General features: G+C 41.7%; 1 long non-coding RNA gene and 1 pseudogene across 1 annotated transcript in view; both read left to right on the top strand.

The window, feature by feature from the left end:
* The window catches only part of LOC111964407 (bifunctional heparan sulfate N-deacetylase/N-sulfotransferase 1-like), a 150,083-nt pseudogene extending 127,287 nt beyond the window's left edge, over positions 1-22,796 (top strand).
* The window catches only part of LOC139027788 (uncharacterized), a 331,562-nt gene that overhangs the window by 44,331 nt on the left and 264,149 nt on the right, over positions 1-23,082 (top strand). The window lies entirely within an intron of this gene.

Here is a 23,082-nt window from a genome sequence, read left to right as displayed (position 1 = left end):
GACCTTGTGCCTTTCAGCGAAAATAACTCAACGTTTATATCCCAGGACAAATTAGCTAGCAACAGCAGGCTAGCTAAATAGGACAAATTAAATAGCAACTACTAGCTAGCTAAATTGCCATACATGTTTAATGCTTTTCGACCTGTCCCCAAATGAATAGAATTGGTTCATGGTTTGTTTTGATATTTCAACCTGCGTGTCGTGATCACATTTGATGTGGGTGCTTTGGGCATGGTGTTAGTTGCACTATTTTATATCTAAAGAAGGTGTTTGGTGCAGTGTTTCTCAAGTGAAAAATCTTGCATAAAAACGAGTCATCTCTTGTTGAATGACAACAAACACTTCATTGAAGAATCCCTACTGTTGACCAGTCACAGACGAAAGGGCGTGGATTCCGGTTTCTGACTTGGCTTGCCTCGAGAACAAATGTGTGCACGAACAGCTGACCTAACTTGCCGTAATGAAAATTAACGAATACGTCACAAAATGTTGTCATTAATATATGCACAAACTATTCCGGATGTGACGAATGCGGACGCTTTTAGTCTACTCTACACACCACCAGGGTGTGGCTCACTGTACTAGATCCACTGCACCAGGAGGAGAAGTTCTGTCTGGCATGGGGCAGCCTTGAACCTCTGACAGCCTGGAGAGAAAGGATGGATAATTGGCAACTGAGCAGCCATTTACAGAGTGTCACATACTTAATTTCATTTATAGGTTCACCGTAGGCAGGCAGTCAGTCGCTGGCTTTTATTGTAACCTTGACTGCACCCCAGTAAATGGGAATTCCAGATTTACTGCGTAGCCTAATTAAAGTTCTTGAAGATGTCTTAAGGGAGTGATAACCCTCCTTCTGAGAGCGCTGTAAAATGGCCCCGTTAATCTTTTCAATAAAAATGGATTAGGGGGTTGGAGCTGAGAGTAAATTCACACACTTCACCATTTTAATTACCTAACTGCACCAACATTCACTATAGTCACGTCAGCCATCTTGTCTGTCAACTAGTGAACAACCTATATGGAATTTTTAGGACCGATACTGATTTTGGATGGTCAAGGAGGCCCATGGTAAATATTTTAGGCTGATATTCATCATCATAAAATGTGATTTCTTTTTTTTACAAATTTCCCAATTTTAAACAATACATTTGACTTTGGTTTTCACCAATCTAACTACATAACAACACAATGGTGGTAATGTTATTTGAATGATAAATCTCTTAATAAACTGGGTCAATTAAGATGGCATAGGCCTACTCACTATACAGGTGAATGCATATTCAATAGGAGTGTGTGCATATATTGAGCTGAGCTTGTTTGGCTGATCAGTAGAGTATGGTGCTACAGATGACAAATCTAATATCCTCCAATTTGGAAAAAAATAAATAAAATAAGTATGTGGACACCAACTCGTCAAAAACATCTCATTCCAAAATCATGGGCATTAATATGGAGTTGCCCCCCCCCCCCCCCMMMTGCTATAACAGCCTCTGCTCTTCTGGGAAGGCTTTACACTATTTTATTTAGTTATTTATTTTACCGTTATTTTACCAGGTAAGTTGACTGAGAACACGTTCTCATTTGCAGCAACGACCTGGGGAATAGTTACAGGGGAGAGGAGGGGGATGAATGAGCCAATTGTAAACTGGGGATTATTAGGTGACCGTGATGGTTGAGGGCCAGATTGGGAATTTAGCCAGGACACCGGGGTTAACACCCCTACTCTTACGATAAGTGCCATGGGATCTTTAATGACCTCAGAGAGTCAGGACACCCGTTTAACGTCCCATCCGAAAGACGGCACCCTACACAGAGCAGTGTCCCCAATCACTGCCCTGGGGCATTGGGATCTTTGTTTAGACCAGAGGAAAGAGTGCCTCCTACTGGCCCTCCAACACCACTTCCAGCAGCACCTGGTCTTCCATCCAGGGACTGACCAGGACCAACCCTGCTTAGCTTCAGAAGCAAGCCAGCAGTGGTATGCAGGGTGGTATGCTGCTGGCTACTACACTAGATGTTGGAACCTTGCTGCGGGGACTTGCTTCCATTCAGCCACGAGCATTGGTGAGGTCAGGCATTGATGTTGGGCGATTAGGCCTGGCTCGCAGCCAGTGTTCCAATTCATCCCAAAGGTGTTAGATGGGGTTGAGGTCAGGGCTCTGTGCAGGCCAGTCAAGCTCTTCCACACCGATATCGACAAACCATTTCTGTATGGACCTCGCATTGGACACGGGGGCATTGTCATGCTGAAACAGGAAAGGGCCTTCCCTAAACTTTTGCCACAAAGTTGGAAGCACAGAATCGTCTAGAAGGTCACTGTATGCTGTAGCGTTAAGATTTCCCTTCAATAGAACTAAGGGGCCTAGCCCATTATTGTTGGCACTATGCATTTTGGCAGGTAGCTTTCTGCTGGCATCCACCAAACCCAGATTTGTCTGTTGGACTGCCAGATGGTGAATCGTGATTCATCAATCCAGAGAACACGTTTCCACTGCTCCAGTCCCAAGGGTGGCGAGCTTTACACCACTCCAGCTGACGCTTGGTATTGCGCATGGTGATCTTAGGCTTGTGTGCGGCTGCTCGGCTATGGAAACCCAGTTCATGAAGCTCCCGACATTGCTTCCAGTCAGTTTGGAACACGGTAGTGAATGTTGCAAACGAGAACACATTTTTACGCACAACGAACTCCCGTTCTGTGAGCTTGTGTGGCCTACCACTTTGCGGCTGAGCCGTTGTTGCTCCTAGACGTTTCCACTTCACAGTAACAGCACTTACAGTTGACCGAGGCAGCTCTAGCAGGGCAGAAATTTGACAAACTGACTTGTTGGAAAGGTGGCATCCTATGACGGTGCCCCTTTGAAAGTCACTGAGCTCTTCAGTACATGCTATTCTGCTGCCACTGTTTGTCTATGGAGATTGCATGGCTGTGTGCTCAATTTTATACACCTTGTCAGCAACGGGTGTGGCAGAAATAGTCAAAACCACTATTGAATGGGTGTCCACATACTTTTGGCCATGTAGTGTATATTAGCCTACTGATCAACAACATTTGCATAGAAGCATTACTCCACCATGTCACGCCTGTTTGGAAGGATATCATATAGGCACTGCTGTTTGATAATGTAAAATAACCTCTATTCAATGCAAATAGGTCCAACGCAACATCATGATTTGTATTCGAGAATGAAACTGGTATTTAAGTAATCGAGAACAAAAAAAGAATGTCAGCTGTCAGGAGACATCTGTAAACATGTTAACGATGGAGGATTGGTTGATTTTCAGTTTTTAAGTATACTTTTTTACAATTGACGAGAAAAGTGTCCAACCCATCGTGTATCTCACTGCACCCTCGTATGCCATGTCTGGAAATATGCAGACAAATGGATTAAATGTACATTTACATTGTAATACGTATGACAGCCAACTTTTTAGCTGCCTGTACCTTTTGGTACATTCCCAGAAGGCATGGATTATTGAGTCATTGTTAGTTTTACACTTAAGACATGACTCTGCCGTTATGCTATAGAATTTGTGAATTTTGTCTCTTGTGTAATAAATTCTATACATTAGTTTATACTGGATTAAGTGTACATTTTCATTAATTGCAATTGTGTTAGTAATGTTCCACCATTCCCTCCATCTTGTGCCAATATCACTTATTTTTATGTCTCGGTTCCAGTAGTTTCTTTTTTTCAAGAGATTATCAGTTGGATAGGCACTCGGCAAGGTCTTGTATATCTTACCTATCATATCAACATCCTTTTCTGGCTCAAATAGGATTCCCTCAAGATTTCTCTGATGTCCAAGATTTCAAATTTAAATTTCTTGATATGAAACTTAAGTTGCATGTATTTGAACACATCTACATTGTTCAGTCCAAAATTGGTTTATAATTCTGTCATGGAAATAAATGAATTTCCTATTACCAAATCATTTCCGGTTTCTATGCCTTCCATGTGGAAGGCATATTTTATCGGTGAATTCTGAAAAGATATCCAAGGATTGTTCCATAGTGTTGTGTTTTTAGTGATGATATCGATTCTTGTAGAAAACGTTTAATTATCTTCCATATTGTTATTGTGTTAACTATGAAGTTGTTAATGTTCTTAGCTTATTTCTTAGACAAGTGAAAAGATTCTGGGGATGAGCATTTGCATCTAAAATATGTGCCCATTGTTCCTCTTCGGTGCATTTAACGATACATGGATTGTAGAAAACATTATGAACACCTGCTCTTTCCATGACATAGGCTGACCAGGTGAAACTATGATCACTTGTTAAATCTACTTCAATCAGTGTAGATGAATGGGAGGATACAGGTTAAAGAAGGATTTTAAAGCCTTGAGACAATTGAGACATGGATTGAGTTTCGGTGCCTTTCAACGGGGTATTGTAATAAGTGCCAGGCACACCGGTTGGGTCAAGAACTGCAACTTTGCTGGGTTTTTCACGCTCAACAGTTTCCTGTGTGTATCAAGAATGGTCCACCACCCAAAGGACATCCAGCCAACTTGACACAACTGTGTGAATCATTGGAGTCAACATGGGCCAGCATTCCTTTGGAACGCTTTCAACACCTTGTAAAGTTCATGCCCCGACCAATTGAGGCTGTTCTGAGAGCAAAAAGGTGATTCAATATTCGGAAGGTGTTCTTAATATTTTGTACAGTCAGTGTATGTCGCAAGTAAAGGTCCTGGATGGTGAGTTGATACAATTCCAAGACTGGAAGGTTAAAACCACCTGGCTGAGGAAGATGTAAAACTTTTATTCTATCAGTTTTATTTGCCCATATAAAGTCTTATGACTGAGTATACTTTTTTTTTAAGAATATCTTTGGTGGGGTAATTCGGATTACTGAGAATAAATAACTGTTGGAGCCATGCCATTCTGAAAATATTTATTCTACCTGTAAGATTTATGGGAAATTGTTGTATTTAATTAGATCTGCTTTCATATTGTTGATAATGGGATTATGTTATCTTTATTAAATGTATTTGTTGACACTTATTAAGCATCCTAAGTATTTTATATTTTTTTGTGGTCCACTTAAAGGATTGCTGTAGATCATGAGTTATTATGATAGTTTAGTAGTTTAGTTTTTTATGTACATTTTATATCCTGAGATTTTAGGGCCTTCTGAAAATATTTTTAGCAAGACCGGTATTTGAAAAAAACTGATATTTGAAAATAAAAGAAACAACAAGTGAGATATTGGCAAAACAAACTAACAGTTAAAACTAAGTAAATATAAATAAACATATCTAGTAATGGYACAATGAAGTCACAGTCAATTGTGTGGCGACAACGGTTTCTCAGAATCGTATCCCTCTAAGCCACAGTCCTCTCTGCTATCTGGATCAACCAGTCTCTCTACTTCCTCTTCATCCTCTTCATCATCATCTTCCTCATCCTCCTCCTCCATTGCGTTTCCGGTATTGGTCAGGTATATCAGGAGATCATTTGGAAATACATTTAGATTATATTTGTTTACCAATATTTAGGCATTTTAAAACACTTCCTCCTTTGCCTATTATGACAATTATCTAATCTGTCAATTTACGGATATGGTTGTAGCTTGTCAGATCAGCACACCACTAAATAGCTAACGTTACACCGCAAGTCAGATGGCGTGTAGCTGAAAATGGTGCATGTTCAAAATGATGACCAGCTAATGTTAGCTAGCTACGTTGGCTATTAGCTCCTATCTGATATCAAACACCATGTTTATCTAGCCAGCTAGCTAGCATAGTAGCTAATATAGCTAGCTAGCTAACACCACAGATGAAAGGGTTCGTTATCATTATATTTGCTAACGGGGTCACATAGCTATCTGCTTAGCTAGCTAGCTTATTGCATGCACGTCGACACAAGCCGTATTATTAGTGAATTACACTGAACTAGTATTTGCAACAGGAGATCAATTTTGGTCACTGTCAATTCATCTGTTTCTCAATACTGCACCTTTCTGTTGGAGAATGAGCTTTCTGCTTGCTGGGCAGTGCTCGTGGCTCAGGCGGTGAGTGGCGGCTGGCATAGCAGCAGTTTTGTTATGTGGACAGAGTATCAGCAAAGTCGTTAGAGAAGGGCCGATAGGCGATGGATTAGAAAAGCCAATATCGGCCCGATATATCAGCACGGCTGATAAACGGTCGTTTACTGTCAACATTAGATCCACCACTCCTCTTTAACTGTCACTTCATCTCTAACTTGTTGAGTGTTCTGGTTTTTATTGCTATTTAAGCTTTGGCACATTTGAGATGGGTAGTAAATAGCTGTTCTAATTACCCAGAAATATGCATGTTTAGCATTTACATCAAGTTCTGTATTTAAATTAAATCTTTAAATTTACATCACCTAATAGTAGCTATCTACGTTTGATATTAGTATGAGCAATACTAATGAAAACTTGTGTTCTCTGCTAAGGCACCACAGCCCTGTACCTGTTCTTAGGGATGCATCCTGATCTGACCAGTAACTACCCCAGCAAGGAGACCTTTGAGGAGATCCAATTCTTCAGTGGCCACAGCTACCACAGAGGCATTGACTGGTATGTTATTCCCCTTGTCTTACCCTAACATATGCATTGCCACCAGTCAGTTGGGCATTAATTCCTCTTCTCCAACACATTTACAATATTCCAGCATGACTGAATGGAGACACGTTGCTCCTGTAAACCACTGTGCTTTTCGTAGTATATTAAACCAACTGAGTTGCCCAGTTTTGAAACAAATTCCAGTTACTATTTTTGGCTTTAGAGGAACGTTTCATCCTTCAAAGGGAGAGGCTTTGGTTCATCCCACTCTGAGCACAATCATTGATTAACAGAAAGCAGACAATTGGATTTATGAATCAAACATTAGTGTGTGGTGGGCTCAGTTGTGGAAAATCTTTCATGTCTGCAAAGTCTGTCTCTCTTACTCCCATTCAGCTTGTGACTGGTTTTTGCTGGTGCAGTCATATGTTTTATCCATTAAATTGCATAGTTATTGATGAAAAATTATAGGTTTGTGGTGTATAGGTAGGACTACGGCTGTTACGGTGACCGTATTACCGCCACACCTGGGGTCACGAGTCATGACGGCAGTCAAATTCCACGAAGACCGTTTAGTCACGGTAATTAGGCTTTTCCAAGCTCTGATGCTGCTGCTGGTCATTAGTAGCCTACCAAACTTGCTAACTGCCTGGTACTCAGCACTCTATTGTCCCTCTAATCACTCTGAAATCAATGCAAATGTCATTGAAAATCTAATCAAACACTTCATGAGAGCCCATAAGCTCATGTTGTGCAACATTTCTTTAGGCTATGGAATTGTGTGAGAAAACAGTGATGGCCTCTCTTAAAAATAGTAGGATCCCATCAGCTTTCTGGCCTCCTATACAGTGCATTCGGAAAGTATTCAGACCCCTTGACTTTTTCCACATTTTTGTTACGTTACAGGCTTATTCTAAAATTGATATATATTTTTTAATCCCTCATCAATCTACACACAATACCCCATAAAAACAAAGTGCTAACAGGTTTTTAGACATTTTTAGCTAATTTATTACAAATAAAAAAGATACCTTATTTACGTAAGTATTCAGACGCTTTGCTATGAGATTCGAAATTGAGCTCAGGTGCATCCTGTTTCCATTGATCAACCTTGAGCTGTTTCTACAACTTGATTGAGTCCACCTGCGGTAAATTCAATTGATTGGACATGATTTGGAAAGGTACCCACCTGTCTATATAAGGTCCCACAGTTGACAGGTTGAAGGAATTGTCCGTAGAACTCCGAGATAGGATTGTGTCGAGGCACAGATCTGGGGAAGGTTTCTAAAACATTTCTTTATCTTTGAATGTCCCCAAGAACACCGTGGCCTCCGTCATTTTTAAATGGAAGATGTGTGTTGCCTCCGGAGTGGCGCAGCAGTCTAAGGCACTGCATCGCAGAGCTTCAGGGGTCACGAAGCCCCGGGTTCGTTCCCAGGTTGTGTCACAGCCGACCGTGACCGGGAGACCCATGAGGCGGCACTCAAAAAGGGATTTCCTTTTTCCATCGCACTGTAGCGACTCGTGGCTGGCCGGGCGCTTGTAAGCTAACTTAAGTCGCCAGCGTTTCCTCCGACACATTGGAGCGGCTGGCTTCCGAGTTAAGCGAGCAGTGTCAAGAAGCAGTGCGGCTTGGCAGGGTCGTGTTTCAGAGGACGCGTGGCTCTCGACCTGCAGCAATGGGACAAGACTGTAATTACCAATTGGATATCACAAAACTGTGGAGAAATTTTTTTTATTGTAAGCAGTTTGAAACCACCAAGACTCTTCCTTGAGCTGGCCGCCCGGCCAAACTGAGAAATCAGGGGAGAATGGCTTTGGTCAGGGAGGTTACCAAGAACCCGATGGCTACTCTGACAGAGTTCCAGATTTCCTCTGTGGAGATGAGAGAACCTTCCAGAAGGACAACCATCTCTGCAGCATTCCACCAATTAGACCTTTATGGTAGAGTGGCCAGAAAGAAGCCGCCACTCAGTAAAAGCCACATGACAGCCCGCTTGGAGGACTCTGACCATGAGAAACAAGATTCTCTGGTGAAGCAAGATGGTGGCAGCATCATGCTGTGAGGATGTTTTTCAGCTTCAGGGACTGGAAGACTAGTCAGGATCGAGGGAACGATGAATGGCACAAAGTACAGAGATCCTTGATGACAACCTGCTCCGGAGTGCTCAGAACCTCAGACTAGGGAGAAGGTTTACCTTCCAACAGGACAACGACCCTAAGCACACAGCCAAGACCACACAGGAGTGGCTTTGGGACAAGTCTCAATGTCCTTGAGTGGCCCAGCCAGGCCCAGACTTGAAACTGATTTCAACATCTGGAGAGAACTGGAAATAGCTGTGCAGCGACGCTCCCCATCCAACCTGACAGGGGATCTGCAGAGAAGAATGGGAGAAACTCCCCAAATACAGGTGTGCCAAGCTTGTAGTGTCATACCCAAGAAGACTCAAGGCTGTAATCGCTGTCAAAGGTCCTTCAACAAAGTACTGAGTGAAGGGACTGAAATACTTATGTAAATGTGGTATTTCAGTTTTTATTTTATTTTATACAATTTCAAAAATGTACAACCTGTTTTTTGGTTTGTCATTATGGGGTATTGTGTGTAGATACAATTCTATCCATTTAGAACAAGGATGAAACGTAACAAAATGTTGAAAAATTAAAGGGGTCTGAATACTTTCTGACTGTACTCTATTTCTCAACTTTCCTACATTTACAAGAGGAGTATAGCCTACCTGGCTGGCATGAAAATGAACCACGGGAAAAGCGTCCTCCATGCGCTATTTGAGTGGATAGATTACATGTATTTTTTCGATTTAGTCCATTCTAAATCGCAACAAATTTCACACAGAACAGACACATTTGTATTTATATATATATATAAACAGTACCAGTCAAAAGCTTGGACACACCTATTAATTCAAGGGGTTTTCTTTATATTTACTATTTTCTACATTGTAGAATAATAGTGAAGACATCGAAACTATTAAATAACACATATGGAATCATGTAGTATTTCTTCAAAGTAGCCACCCTTTGCCTTGTTGAAGGCTTTACACAGTCTGGGCATTCTCTCAACCAGCTTCACCTGGAATGCTTTTACGACAGTCTTGAAGGAGTTCCCACAATGTTGAGCACTTGTTGGCTGCTTTTCCTTCTCGGTGGTCCAACTCATTCCAAACCACCTCAATCTTGAGGTCGGGTGATTGTGGAGGCCAGGTCATCTGATGCAGCACTCCATCACTCTCCTTCTTGGTCAAACAGCCCTTACACAGCCTGGATGTGTGTTGGGTCATTGTCCTATTGAAAAACAAATGATAGTCCCACTAAGCTCAAACCAGATGGGATGGCGTATCGCTGCAGAATACTGTGGTAGCCATGCTGGTTAAGTGCGCCTTGAATTCTAAATAAATCACTGACAGTGTCACCCGCAAAGCACCCCCACACAATCACACCTCCTCCATGCCTAATGGTGGGAACCGCACATGCAGAGATCATCCGTTCACCTACTCTGCGTTTCACGAAAGACAAGGCGGTTAGAACTAAAAATCTCATATTTTAACTCATCAGACCGAAGGACAGATTTCCACCGGTCAATGTCCATTGCTCATGTTTCTTGGCCCAAGCAAGTTTCTTCTTATTGGTGTCCTTAAGTAGTGGTTTCTTTGCAGCAATTCGACCATGAAGGCCTGATTCACGCAGTCTCTGAACAGTTGATGTTGAGATGTGTCTGCATTTATTTGGGCTCCAATTTCTGAGGCTGATAACTAATGAATGTATCCTCTGCGGCATATGTAACTCTGCGTCGGTCCTCATGAAAATAAGTTTCATCATAGTGCTTGATAGTTTTTGTGAATGCATTTGAATAAACTGGAAACTATCGACTGACCATCTTAAAGTACTGCATTTTTCTTTGCTTATTTGAGCTGTTCGTGCCATAATATGATTTTATGGCACGAACAGATTTTATTTGACCAAATAGGTATTTCTTCTACCTTGTCACAACACAACTGATTGGCTCAAATGCATTAAGAAGGAAAGAAATGCCATAAAATTTACTTTTAACAAGGCACACTTGTTAATTTAAATTCATTCCAGGTGACTACCTCATGAAGCTGGTTGAGAGAATGCCAAGAGTATGCAAAGGGTGGCTACTTTGAAGAATCTCAAATCTAAAATACATTTAATTTAACACTTTTTGGTAACTACATGATTCCATATGTTTCATAGTTTTGATGTCTTCATTATTATTCTACAATGTGGAAAATAGTAAAAAATTAAGAAAAACCCTTGAATGAGTAGGCTTGTCCAAACTTTTGACTGGTACTGTATATTATTTAATATATTTAAAGACAATATTATATCAAGAATAGTGTGATGGGTGACTATTATCCTATCACTTGTGAATTATATATTATAACTTGTGAATGATGCCAAGCTTAAGGCAAGAAACGGCACAAGTTTCCCCCCCCCAAACGTTTTCGGATCATAGTCGCACACCTCGTAGTCTTGCCCATAGGCCTATATGTTTTGATAAGGTTTGTATCACAACTGAAGTGGCCAAATAACGTCTTAAAATGAAGCACATTAATCCGCATTACAAGGGGTTTAGAGACACCTTTTGTAATAAAAGCATTACATGCATAATCGCATTTGTGGTCACTTTTGAGAATGTTTTCCTGCTAATGTAACATTTGTGCTTATAGCCTACTGCTGTGTACGCATTGCTGGGCTTCTAATGTGAAGAAATAGCCTAATAGTTGATCAACATTTTAAGCTAAGTGTTCTCATCTGTTTATCATGCTCATTGCTTAAAATAGGTTATTTTTTTGCTAGTGGTTGTGTTTATTTGGGATCTATCGCATCCCGCAACTGGAATATTTATTTGTCGTACAGAATAGAATAGGGTAACTTTTTTGTACTTATGGGGATAGTAGATTGACACAGGCTAGTGCTTTTACTGTTCGTTAGGCCTACTCATCTTGTTGGCTGACGAAAGTAAATGTGGACAGTTCTTCCAATATCTTCAATATGCTCCTCGGAATTGGATAAGGACCCACGCAGTTGTATCCCCGATGTGTCTGTCTTCACTTGTAGCCTGTGAGAAAGACCCGATCACGTGACGGAGAGCCATGTGAGTGAGAGGTGCTTCGACACGCAGCCGGGAGAAGGGAATTATAATTATTATATTCAGCCCAAGGGTGAATCCCATGGATTCTTTTCAGTGGGCATTACGGCCACAGAAGTGGATACAGCCGGGAAATTAAAGGCATTATCAAGTGCTTGTCAAATTGTGAACGAGAGGCTGATTAAGTGTGTACAGCCTGCGCAAAAATGAACAAAGCAAAGCTCATGCCTTTCATACAACTTTTTTCAAATCATCATTAGTCGTATCATGCAGCCTTAGAATGTATTAAAAATCAAAACATATAGCCTAACATTTATTTCACAACCAAAGTTACATAACTCTAAATTAAACATATAGGACTGTTTCTTTGATAACCGCTCAACACAGAATAGCCGCATATTCAAATAGTTTGAAGAAAATAGCCTTTCTATTTTATTGTGCTATGTTCAATCGTAATTCTTCATACTATGAAATTCCACAGAATTCTAAGCAAATATGTTCTTCTGAAATAGACTACATTTTCTTCATACGTTTCTTTAGACCTGTGTAAAATAAATATATTTAATGTGATGGTGTAGGCTATATTACATGGATTTATTAGACTTTTTAAAATGTAAACGTTCCAAAAGTCTGCATCAATGGCTTGTAGGCTATGCGTGGATCAAGCAGATGCTAAATGTTTGTTAATTAACGGTCAATTACCGTGAGACTGGCAGTTATTTGTTTGACAATCACCCGCTGACAAATTGTCATGAGCGCCACAGCCCTAGGTAGGACATTGGTATTTGTTATGTATTCAAAGACTTAGATAGACAGCTCTAATGCCCAAAGCCTTTTTTATCATGGACAGCGCCAATGGGCACTTTCACCATTTTGAAGTAGTCAACTGTGTGGGACTTCCTAGGAGTTAAGGAAGAATCACATAATTCAGTCCAAGTCATCAGAAGAGATCAGCCGATGAATTATACTCCTGAGCAAACATTCTATAACTGCAGGTGGCAGTTAATCACCGACCTTTGCTTTATACCTGTTTAGACAACAACTCCAGGTGGCAGTTAATCACCAACCTTGGCTTTATATCTGTTCAGACAACACACTCCAGGTGACAGTAAATGCACCCTTTCATAGACGTAGTAGATGCGCTTGGCCCGTAATACCATACCTGCCAAACCCTCCCCTAACCCGGACGACACTAGGCCAATTGTGCACCTTCTCATGGGTTTCCCTGTCGTAGCCGGCTGCGACACAGCCCAGGATTGAACCCTGATCTGTAGTGAAGCTTCTAGCACTGCGATGCGCCGCTCAGGAGGCCCCTAAAAATCATTCTTTAACCTGTCTCCTCCCCTTCATCTACACTGATTTGAAGTGGATTTAACAAGTGACATCAATAAGGGATCGTAGCATTCACCTGGTCAGTCAGTATTTTGGAAATAGCAGGTGTTCCCAATGTTTTGTCCGCTCAGTGTATGTATCGAGTCCAGTGGCCTTGTTTAAACCCCTGTCTGTCTGTGTGTTATGATTGACAGGTACATGGAGTACTTTCCCCTACCCTCCAACACCAGCTCAGACTTTTACTATGAGAAGAGCGCCAACTACTTTGACTCAGAGGTGGCTGCACGCCGGGCGGCTGCCCTCCTGCCCAAGGCTAAAATAATCACCATCCTCATCAACCCTGCAGACAGGGCCTACTCATGGTACCAGGTGAGCCTCCCTCCCTTTGAGTTAAACCTCTACCAACTGTTACATTTCCAACACCAGACTATATTATAGGGATAGCAATTGGGTGAAATGCTGTGGGTGTCTTGAGGGTAGCATCACTCCTTTTCCAGGTCAGCTGTACTGCTGATTTCACTTGAACTTGGAAATAAAGTAGCTAATATCCTGGTGAAGAAATAGGTGATGTACCGGTTTGTAGGAGTGAGAAATCAGTTGGAATGACCTCTGCAAGGGCACTGGATTAAACTGGCAAGGTGGACTGACTGTCATATCTGTCTGCTCTACTCTTAGCACCAACGTGCCCATGACGACTCAGTCGCCCTGAAGTATACTTTCCATGATGTCATCACTGCTGGCAACGACGCCCCCATCAAGCTGCGGGTGCTCCAGAACCGCTGTCTGGTGCCGGGCTTATACGCCACCCACCTGGACCGCTGGCTTAGCCACTACCACATCAGCCAGGTAGGTTTGGTAATCTGGGTCCCAGGTGTGCATGGTCATGCTTATGTGTTTGCAGATTTGTTCATAAGCATATCGTTTAAATGTAAACAAACATTGATGTATTCAGTCTGTGTCTATATGTACATGGTTAGTACAGTGGGTGTGTGTATAGATTGTTGCTGGTATTTGAATTTGAGACCGCTCCGCTAGTCTATCTTGACCTACTGTGGTATTTTAACTGTGGTTCCTCAGATCCTGGTTCTGGATGGTCAGGTGCTGAGGACGGAGCCTGCTGCAGTGATGGACAAGATCCAGAAGTTCCTTGAGCTGACAAACACACTGAACTACCACAAGATTCTAGCGTAAGTGTCTTATTAGGCCTGCTAAACACTATAGACTAGAGCCAACATCACTTTTGTAGAAAACACATGGCAAATGAAGGCTTTTGTTTCCCTAACTGTTTGGCATGTAACATTAAAGTGTATAAATGGTCCAATGCAGCCTTTTTATCTCTATTAAATTAATTCGGTGTAAAAATTAAGTTTCTTACAATTAAAATGGTCGAAAAGAAATAGCTTCTTAGCAAAGGATAATTTCTCAAGCAGTAATTCTTCTAGGACTGTCTGGGAGTGGTCTGAGTGGGGAGGGGAAAACAAAAAATTTGCTTTTACTGGCAGAGAGTTTTGGAACTCTTTCTTATAGGTCGTAATCAATAAAATGTCACAATATGGTGCAGAGGGTTCGATTTGGCTGCTGGGGGACAAGGAGACCCCCAGCTTCGCTAAAACCAATGACAACTTTTGTGCATGTGATTTGAACTACACGCGGTTTTAAAGGAATTATTAAATAAATGTTATAGCTAACTGTTTTGTTTTAATATCATCACCTCTTGAAGAGCATTGTCAGAACTACACATTTCTGATTATTCCACATTTAGCTCTGTCATCAGTAGGGATGCACGATATATCGGTGAACATATCGGAATCGGCCGATATTAACTAAAAATGCCAACATCGGTGTTGGCCCGATGTCTAGTTTAACGCCGATGTGCAAAACCGATATCAAAGCTGACGTGCATACCTATATAACGTATGTACATGACGTAATGACGCCATGTAAAATGTTGTGCTATACGTGCAACACAGCATTCCTAACCTAGCCCACAATGTCTGCTGTGTGGATCGAGCAGTCAACAAGTCGAGCAGTCATTTAAAAGAGTAAGAACATTTCAGCGAGACAACTCGATGGCGAAATCCATTAACGCCAAGATAATGGAATGAATTGCCCTTGACAATCAACCATTCTCTGTCGTGGGTGAACGGTTGATAGATAGTAGTGGTGGCGCTTGGCTTGCATGTGCAAGTTCAGAACACACAACATTCTATAATAGAACTGTGTTATTTCACGTGTCAAATTCGGCTTTCGCCGACTGGTCGAGCACCGGTACACATGTTGCCCTACCGAAGTTGCACAGTAATACCGTCACTGCTATTAGCTTCACGACGTACTATGGAACGCCGTATGGGTGTTTGCATGTCAAAAAAGATACAAGTCAAATTACACTATTTTACGCTTTAAATAAGCTTTTAATTTGACACATCAAATAACAGAGTTATATTATAGAATGTTGTGTGTTCTGAATTTGCACGTGCAAGTCAAGCGCCACCACTACTATCAGTAGATCACTATCAGTGATCATGAACATGAAATGACATGTTCATGATCATGAAAAACATGCATTTACTTACTCTAACTCTGATAGATCTAAATGTGAGCAATTGTTTGGCATTGAATAATCTGTCATTTGTAGTTCTGACTATGCTCTTCAAGAGGTGATGATATTACAACCAAACAGTTAATATTTATTTAACTATCCCGGCACAGTTATTCATGGTTTTAGCGGAGCTGGGCATCTCCTTGCCCACCAACAGGCAAATCGAGCACTCTGCACCTTATTGTGACGTTTTATTGATAATGGCATATACTATACTGAACAAAAATGTAAAGTGTTGGTCCCATGTTTCATGAGCTGAAATAAAAGAACCCAGAAATGTTCCATATGCACAAAAAGCTTATTTTAAAATGTCCCAGTTCATCCATGACCTGCATACTCACCAGACCTGTCACCCATTGAGCATGTTTGGGATGCTCTGGATTGATGTGTACAACAGTGTGTTCCAGTTCCCTCCAATATCCCAGCAACTTTGCACAGCCATTGAAGAGGAGTGGAACAACATTCCACTGCATGAGGCAAATGGTGGTCACACCAGATACTGACTGGTCTTCTGATCCACGGCCCTACCTTCTTTTGTTTTGTTTTGATATTGGTGACCAGCAGATATGTTTCCAGTCATGTGAAATCTATAGATAAGGGCCAAATGAATGTATTTCAATTGGCTGATTTCCTCATATGAATTGTAACTCAGTAAAATCTTTGAAATTGTTGCATGTTGCGTTTATTTTTGTCAGTGTAATTTACCACATGGTGATGTCAGGCAAATGTTTTTAACCGGCTCTTACACTAAAAGGGCTTTTTTTTGACTGCACTGGGCCTTTAAAGCAGGAATGGGCGACTTTGATGGGTGTGGGGGCCACAAAAAATCTGAACTCATCATGAAGGTCCGCAGTTGCTCGCGGGTGTGCGTACCTACATCCGCCACATTGTGATCAAAACAATTTTTGTGGCCCCTCATTTTTGCCATGTGGTGTAGAGAAAATGTTGCAGTTTTAAAGCAATTTGCTGTAATTCTAAACATTTTGACATAGGGTAGAGAGAAATGTTAGCCGTTTTTAATATGTCTAAGTGAGATTGACTAACGAAATCAACTTTGGTCCCCCAGCCGATAATTCTAGCGTTTTAGTTTAGATAGCTGGCTGCTAAACTAACTTAGCAATGAAATTTTTTTCTGCTGAATTGACTATCTGTGAATGACACGAGAAAAACTGCTGATGCACAACCACATTTCTAAATTGCACCTTGTGTATTCTACTATTCTAACTCTCAACATGAAGTTGAGACTCCGACTGAGTTGCTAAAACATTTTAAGTAAAACATTTAAATTGTTGGAAATTCATCCGAGGGCCTTCAAAAGGGTGCGGGACTCCCGTTGCCCATCCCTGCTTTAAAGCATTGAGCTGTTCAACACCGCTGTGATTGTGAAGGATCCTATCTTTTCAGGCGGAGCGGAGGTGCTTGGTTTGAACAGCTTTGATGTGTTTTTCAGAATGCTTACCATCGCTTTGACATTACCATGCCAACCTATTCCCTTTCTTCTGCTTCCCCCTGTTCACAACAACCCCCCCCCCCCATATCTGTTTCTGCCTCTGATGCTTGACCACATAATCACCCAGCCAGACTGCAGTAAACAGCAACATCTGTCAGCCACATCCCCCTGTGGACAATGGATATGGTTTGTCGCCGTGTCTCTTCTCTAAACACGAAGAGTCGCAAACCATCTGTTCAGGATGTTCCCTTTTAATTAGATTGATGAGCATTAATTTAAACATTCTGACTTGCCTACCTCCATTGTGTGTTTCTGTGTTCCTCTCTTCCAGGTTTGATCCCAAAAAAGGGTTCTGGTGCCAGTTGTTAGACGGAGGGAAGACCAAATGTCTGGGCAAGAGTAAAGGACGGAGATACCCCGACATGGACACAGATGTAAGTTACTATGAACCATGTACACAAACCTCAAAAATGTCTGTCTTTTCCCTCCACTTAAAAACATATTAAATTATGTCACCTTGATAAGCAAGTATTTTTTTATTTTTTTTATATAGTTGAATTGTCTCTCCTAGAATAGATGTTATAGAAGTATTTCCTACTCTAGTCAGTGGTGCTTTATGGTCTCATTGCTTGTCTGTGACTGCCTCCGCTCAGCTCTTCTCAGGATGGGCATGGAAATCCACCGGATCTGGTAGAGTGTCTCAGGAGCAGCCATGGAGAGGGGTGTTGAGGGGGACAGGGTGGGCATTGAGCTCAGGTCCTTGAAGTTACCTTGACTGTTTTGGCACAGACACCTCTGGGGTAATTAGCTGGGATGACAGGGCTCATGAGACCTGCAGAGCTGCAGTGCCCTCTGCCTGAGTTACTCAGTAGCCTGGACTAAAGCTCTCTCTGCACACTAAGTTAACTAAAGGTCATGTAACATTAAATGTGATGTTGTTCCCTGGGCATAAGAGTTAAATACTCATCATAACATTGAATATTGTTATATAATTTCAATACCAAAACTAGCTGCAAGCAGCCATATACATGTACCTTTGAGTCACTTAGCAGACACTCATCCAGAGCGACTTACACAAGCAATTGGGGTTAAGTGTCTTGCTCAAGGGCACATCGATAGATGTTTCACCTAGTCGACTTGGGGATTTGAACCAGCAAACTTTGTTACTGGCCCAACACTCTTAGCAGCTAGGCTATCTGCCGCCCCATATCTAGGGGTTCAAGCTTTGGCCGCCCAGCGCCACCATCAGGAGAAATTGGACAAGCTACTTCTGTACTTATCACGTTTGCCAAATATCAGAACTCAAAATCACAGATCACGCAGTATGCTTTTGATGGATTATGTACTGTTTTTATGTTGACTACTTTAAAAGTCTTCTATTCCGGAACCGCTTAACCGATTGGCACCTAATTTGGTATGTAAGCATCTATAGACCCACGTCTTTTAACACTCTTAATTCAAACAACATAAGCCAATGAGCTTGCATTAATGTTTTTTCCTGTCCAATATCACCCCCATGAGGCCAAACTGAACCATACTCTACAGGTTAGCTAGAGTTGCGGCCCTGAGCATGTGTCAAATTCCATGACTGAGTCAAACCGATCAAGAGATATGAATATGTGCCCGTTATAGCTCCACCATGTGGTGAATCTGATTAATTGAATGCGAATAACTGTGTCTGATTGATATGCATTTATGTGCCAGGTCACGCCCACTTGAATGTTTATTAGTCAGTAGTGGCCATGTTGTTTACGATGCTAGTCTGGAAAAACATGCATTGTGAGACCTTGGCCGTGTATTAAGTTTTGTGCAGATACATGGCAAATGTGTTCCTTGTGAGGACAGAGACCTTTAATGAATTTCAGGACTAGCTCAAACAGGGTGAGGGGTGTGAGCTTTCAAAGTTAGCATTTTCAGTCACTTGTTATTGCGCCACCATGTGGCCAATTAGCATTGCATGAGCGGTGTGGCCAATTGGCCCTTTACCATGATGCAAGGTTGTAACCTCCAAGGCCCGACCATCTCACGGGAATTAGAATTTTATTTCACCAAATCGTCAGAAGAAAATAACCAATGGCTACAAATACCGTAGGGTTTGACCCAGCTTCGCTGATGAACCCCTAACTGAATGGGTAACTGCTGTATCTAGGGTGGGAGCTACAAACAATGTATGTTTATTAAACATTTTCTTCTATGTGCCCTATATCTGACACACTCTTTCTCTCGTTCTGTGGCAGTCTCGCTCCTTCCTTAGGGAGCACTACAGGGACAACAACATAGAGTTGTCCAAGCTGCTCTATAAGATGGGCCAGCCTCTGCCCAGCTGGCTCAGGGAGGAGCTGCTCCACACCAGGTAGCCTCAGCATGGCCGTGGACACGAGGACAGAGACACCACCCCAACCTGACCCTCCTGTCTCCCACAGAGGGGGATGCACGTGCTCGCCCCTTGGCTCCAGCTATTCACCGCCATGCGGGCTGACCAGGAGCTGAGGAAGGCAGGAGAGACAGGCCCCCCCATGCCAAGTCAGCCCAGCTGTTCCCAGTGGCCCCCAGTGGCCCCCAGGGACCCTAGAATGGGTGTGGGCCCTCAGGAGGGAGAAGAGGCAGAGGTGAAGGAGAGACATGAACTGAGTTTAGGATTGTTCTACTTCCTTCTCGGAGAGAATGACACTGGGGCAAAGAGAGAAGAGGGATGTTCCTGTTCCACCACTGAAGTTTGCACTCTCTGACAGACAAGGAAGACGACGTCATTTCTCTGTGCCTGTCATGAACAATACATTAGCCAATAATGGATATTCAAGTGCCAGAGTGGAATGTTCATTTGAAAGTATTTCTGAATTTATATTTTCATAATTAACACTCATACTGCTGGATGTCTGTATTTGTTTCTGAGGTGTTGTGGTTGCACAACTCATCTGTCGAGCCTTTATGTTCTTTTTAACTGTTCCATGTTTTTAATCTGTGTTCATCTGAAAACCTAACTGGAGCCCATGTATTGCTACCACAGACCACACTGACCCTTGACCTTTATCAAGTCAAATTACATTTGGTTGTCTGAGACCTTCAATTGAATGAATTCACAGTGGATTAAAAAAGTTAAATCCATAATGATATTTCCGAACGAGACAAGCTGGCCTTGCCTTGGTCAGTGGAATGTTCCCGCTTGTCCTTGGTTGTAACTTCCTTTAATAATTAAATATTGAAACCCATTCCTAAATACAGCTGATCCTACCATGTCTGTAGAGTACACTGCAAACTGAACATAAATGTGACATGAGAAATGTAGCCGCATGTTAAAAGGCCTTAAGGTAGACATTGCAATTTATCACTGGGGAGATGCGCATCATCATCGCCATCCGATGTGTTACTGTACCGAGCATATCTCTTTGTTTCCACTAGTGATGGTAGAGCAAGTGGAGCATGATGTTGACTGTTTGTTTTTTTTACATTTATTTTGACAGCAGGTTAATGTTATAATCCGCATAATAATTCACATTTCCTATTGCTGACTGATTATTTTCTGGCTCAAATTAAGATCCTACATCTGTAAATTTGCAGTAATGCGCCTCTTATATTTGCACTTCACATTCTTATCAAATGCCTTACCAATTTAAGACTAAATTAAGTTTTGAATAATTGATTAAAAACATTAAGCACTACATTTTTACTGAACCTTCATTTTGACAGGGAGTCGATGCTGAGACCAAGGTCTATTTAACAGATGAGCCCTGTTCAGCACAATAATACACATCAGAATACAATACGCACATTAAACGTCACATTCATATACACATTAAAATAGACGTTATTATACACAACAATACATGTTAAGTAAACTGACACATTCTTCAGTAAAAAGGTCCCCTAACAACCGTCTGAAAGGCCCTAGAGCAGGCCTGGGCAATTCCAGTCCTCGGGAGCCTGATTGGTGTCACACTTTTCCCCCATCCCTAGCAAACACAGCTGATTTAAACTAATTGCATTCTAAACTGAAGATCTTTATTATTGGAGTCAGGTGTGTTGGCTGTGGAAAAAGTGTGACACATCAGGGTCCTGAGGACTGGAGTTGCCCAGGCCTGCCCTAGAGGCACCAATTCCTCCCATTTTAAAGTGTATTGTAGATCATTCCACGTGTAAGGTACAACAAAACTAAAAGCAGGTCTCCCCAACTCAGTGTAGATGGAAGGGATCGCCAGAGTTCTCCATCCCTGAGCCTGAGTCAGGTAGTCCGTACATCTATACGTTATTAATGAGGTAAGGACTCCTGGTCTTTCCCAACTCAACTCAAGCTAAATCCCCTCCCTATGCATTCGGCCACCTGATTTGTTCCTCCTACTGTTCCTGTAAAATTAGGCTATGTGGGAGAGTAGAATGGAAGGTTATCTGTTGATTTACTCCACTGAGGAAGTCTACTGGTTCCCTTAAGCCATAATGTCCTAGTTTACAGTTAGACAACATCACAGTCTCCCCTTTCACCTAGAGTAGAATGACTTGGCCACATGCTAAATCCAACACAGGATGTTGAGGATCGTCAGTCACAGCAACATGTCTCTAGCTCGGCAGCATTTAGCTGCAGTGGTGAAGTTGATTTAGTATTTAGTATGCCCTTTGAACCGAAGCCCACTGGGTCAGTTGATGGTGTAAATGGACGCCTGTAAGAAGTGGTCCTTATCTGTCCCTGTATGATGGCTCTCTCTGCCCCGTCATCCTCATGGTTTATCTATCACCACAGCTTGTGGTCCTAGCTCATTTCAAAGAGACTAATCAGGAGAGTTTTAGTGTTGTGCAAAGACTTGAGCGAAAATGAAAGGAGGTGGAATTGGATTTTGAAGCTGCAAAATCAAACATTCTGAGGAGCTGGTGTTTTCTGTACAGGACACACAGGGCTTTCTTTTCTCCAGTTATTAGTCAAAGTTAGAGGAATGTGAACTGGCATCATTTCATCTGTTCGTTGCTATACAGATACAAAGCATCTAAACATATATGGGGGTTTAATGACATTTCTTTATTGTATTACAGTTCCAGTATGTACAGACACATGATCTACTCTGAATCCATTCTCTCCTAGAAGCACAATATTTATTTCTCAGCACTAGGTGTTAGAAGGTTCTGCTACAACTTTCCTGTTAAGAACAGTCCTTGTTTGTGGTAGGAATTTTGCAGGGCTCCATTTTCTATTTTGTATTACTTGTTCTCTTGTAAGGAAGTGTGGATTTACGAGTCCATTCAAGATTAATTGTATGTAAGGTACTGAATCATGCACCTTGTGTGGTGATACACGGATGCACAAATGCTGCTCTCATTTCGATTTGCTCGAGGAGCTGTAATATATTCACGTTTCCTTTTTTTGTCTTGAGCCGTTTTACAACTTCCTGTGACTTGAGCCATTTTACAATGCAATATGTGGTACAAGTGTTCTGGTTCCAAGTATCAGGGAGGGTGTTGTGGTGTTCCAGCCTATACATTACAGTCAGGAGATGAGCCCAGCACATCTCATGTCTGGGTTGTTCCTTCTTTACCCCACCCCAGCAAAAGTCCTAGTGTTGTACTTTCAAAGATTCTGTATGACATTTAATGAGTAGTTAATTAATGAATGGTTAATATTGGACATTAATGAGTAGTAATTGTTAATTAACTATAAGGAAATAATCATCTGGACTGTACAATCAACCAATTGTTAATATTTTTTTATTGTTGGTAGCTAATATTTTTGTGATTTTTAATTTACAAATAAAGAAACCACTTTTTTAAACTCTTGTCGTGCATCTTCATTTTCTATGTAGTTGATCTCTTGTACAAAGTAAAGTAACAGCTATTAGCCAGGAGAGGGAGCATCATGAAAGCTGTGTAAACTCATGTGGCTCATAGACTGTAAATTGGTTTCTTAGCTGCCAAATGACAATAAATCCAACCTGTATCAGTTCTGCACTGCAAGCACAAACCTCAGCCATCTGTCCCTACTACTGTAAGCACAAACCTCAGCCATCTGTCGCTAACTAGCTGGCAAGGGCTCGAAACGCTCAGCATCTGTCCCTACT

The sequence above is a fragment of the Salvelinus sp. IW2-2015 genome, linkage group LG5 (assembly GCF_002910315.2).
Source record: "Salvelinus sp. IW2-2015 linkage group LG5, ASM291031v2, whole genome shotgun sequence".
In the NCBI taxonomy this organism is placed as follows: Eukaryota; Metazoa; Chordata; class Actinopteri; order Salmoniformes; family Salmonidae; genus Salvelinus; species Salvelinus sp. IW2-2015.
Note: the sequence above shows the minus strand (reverse complement) of the source record. Positions and strands in the feature narration are given on the sequence as shown.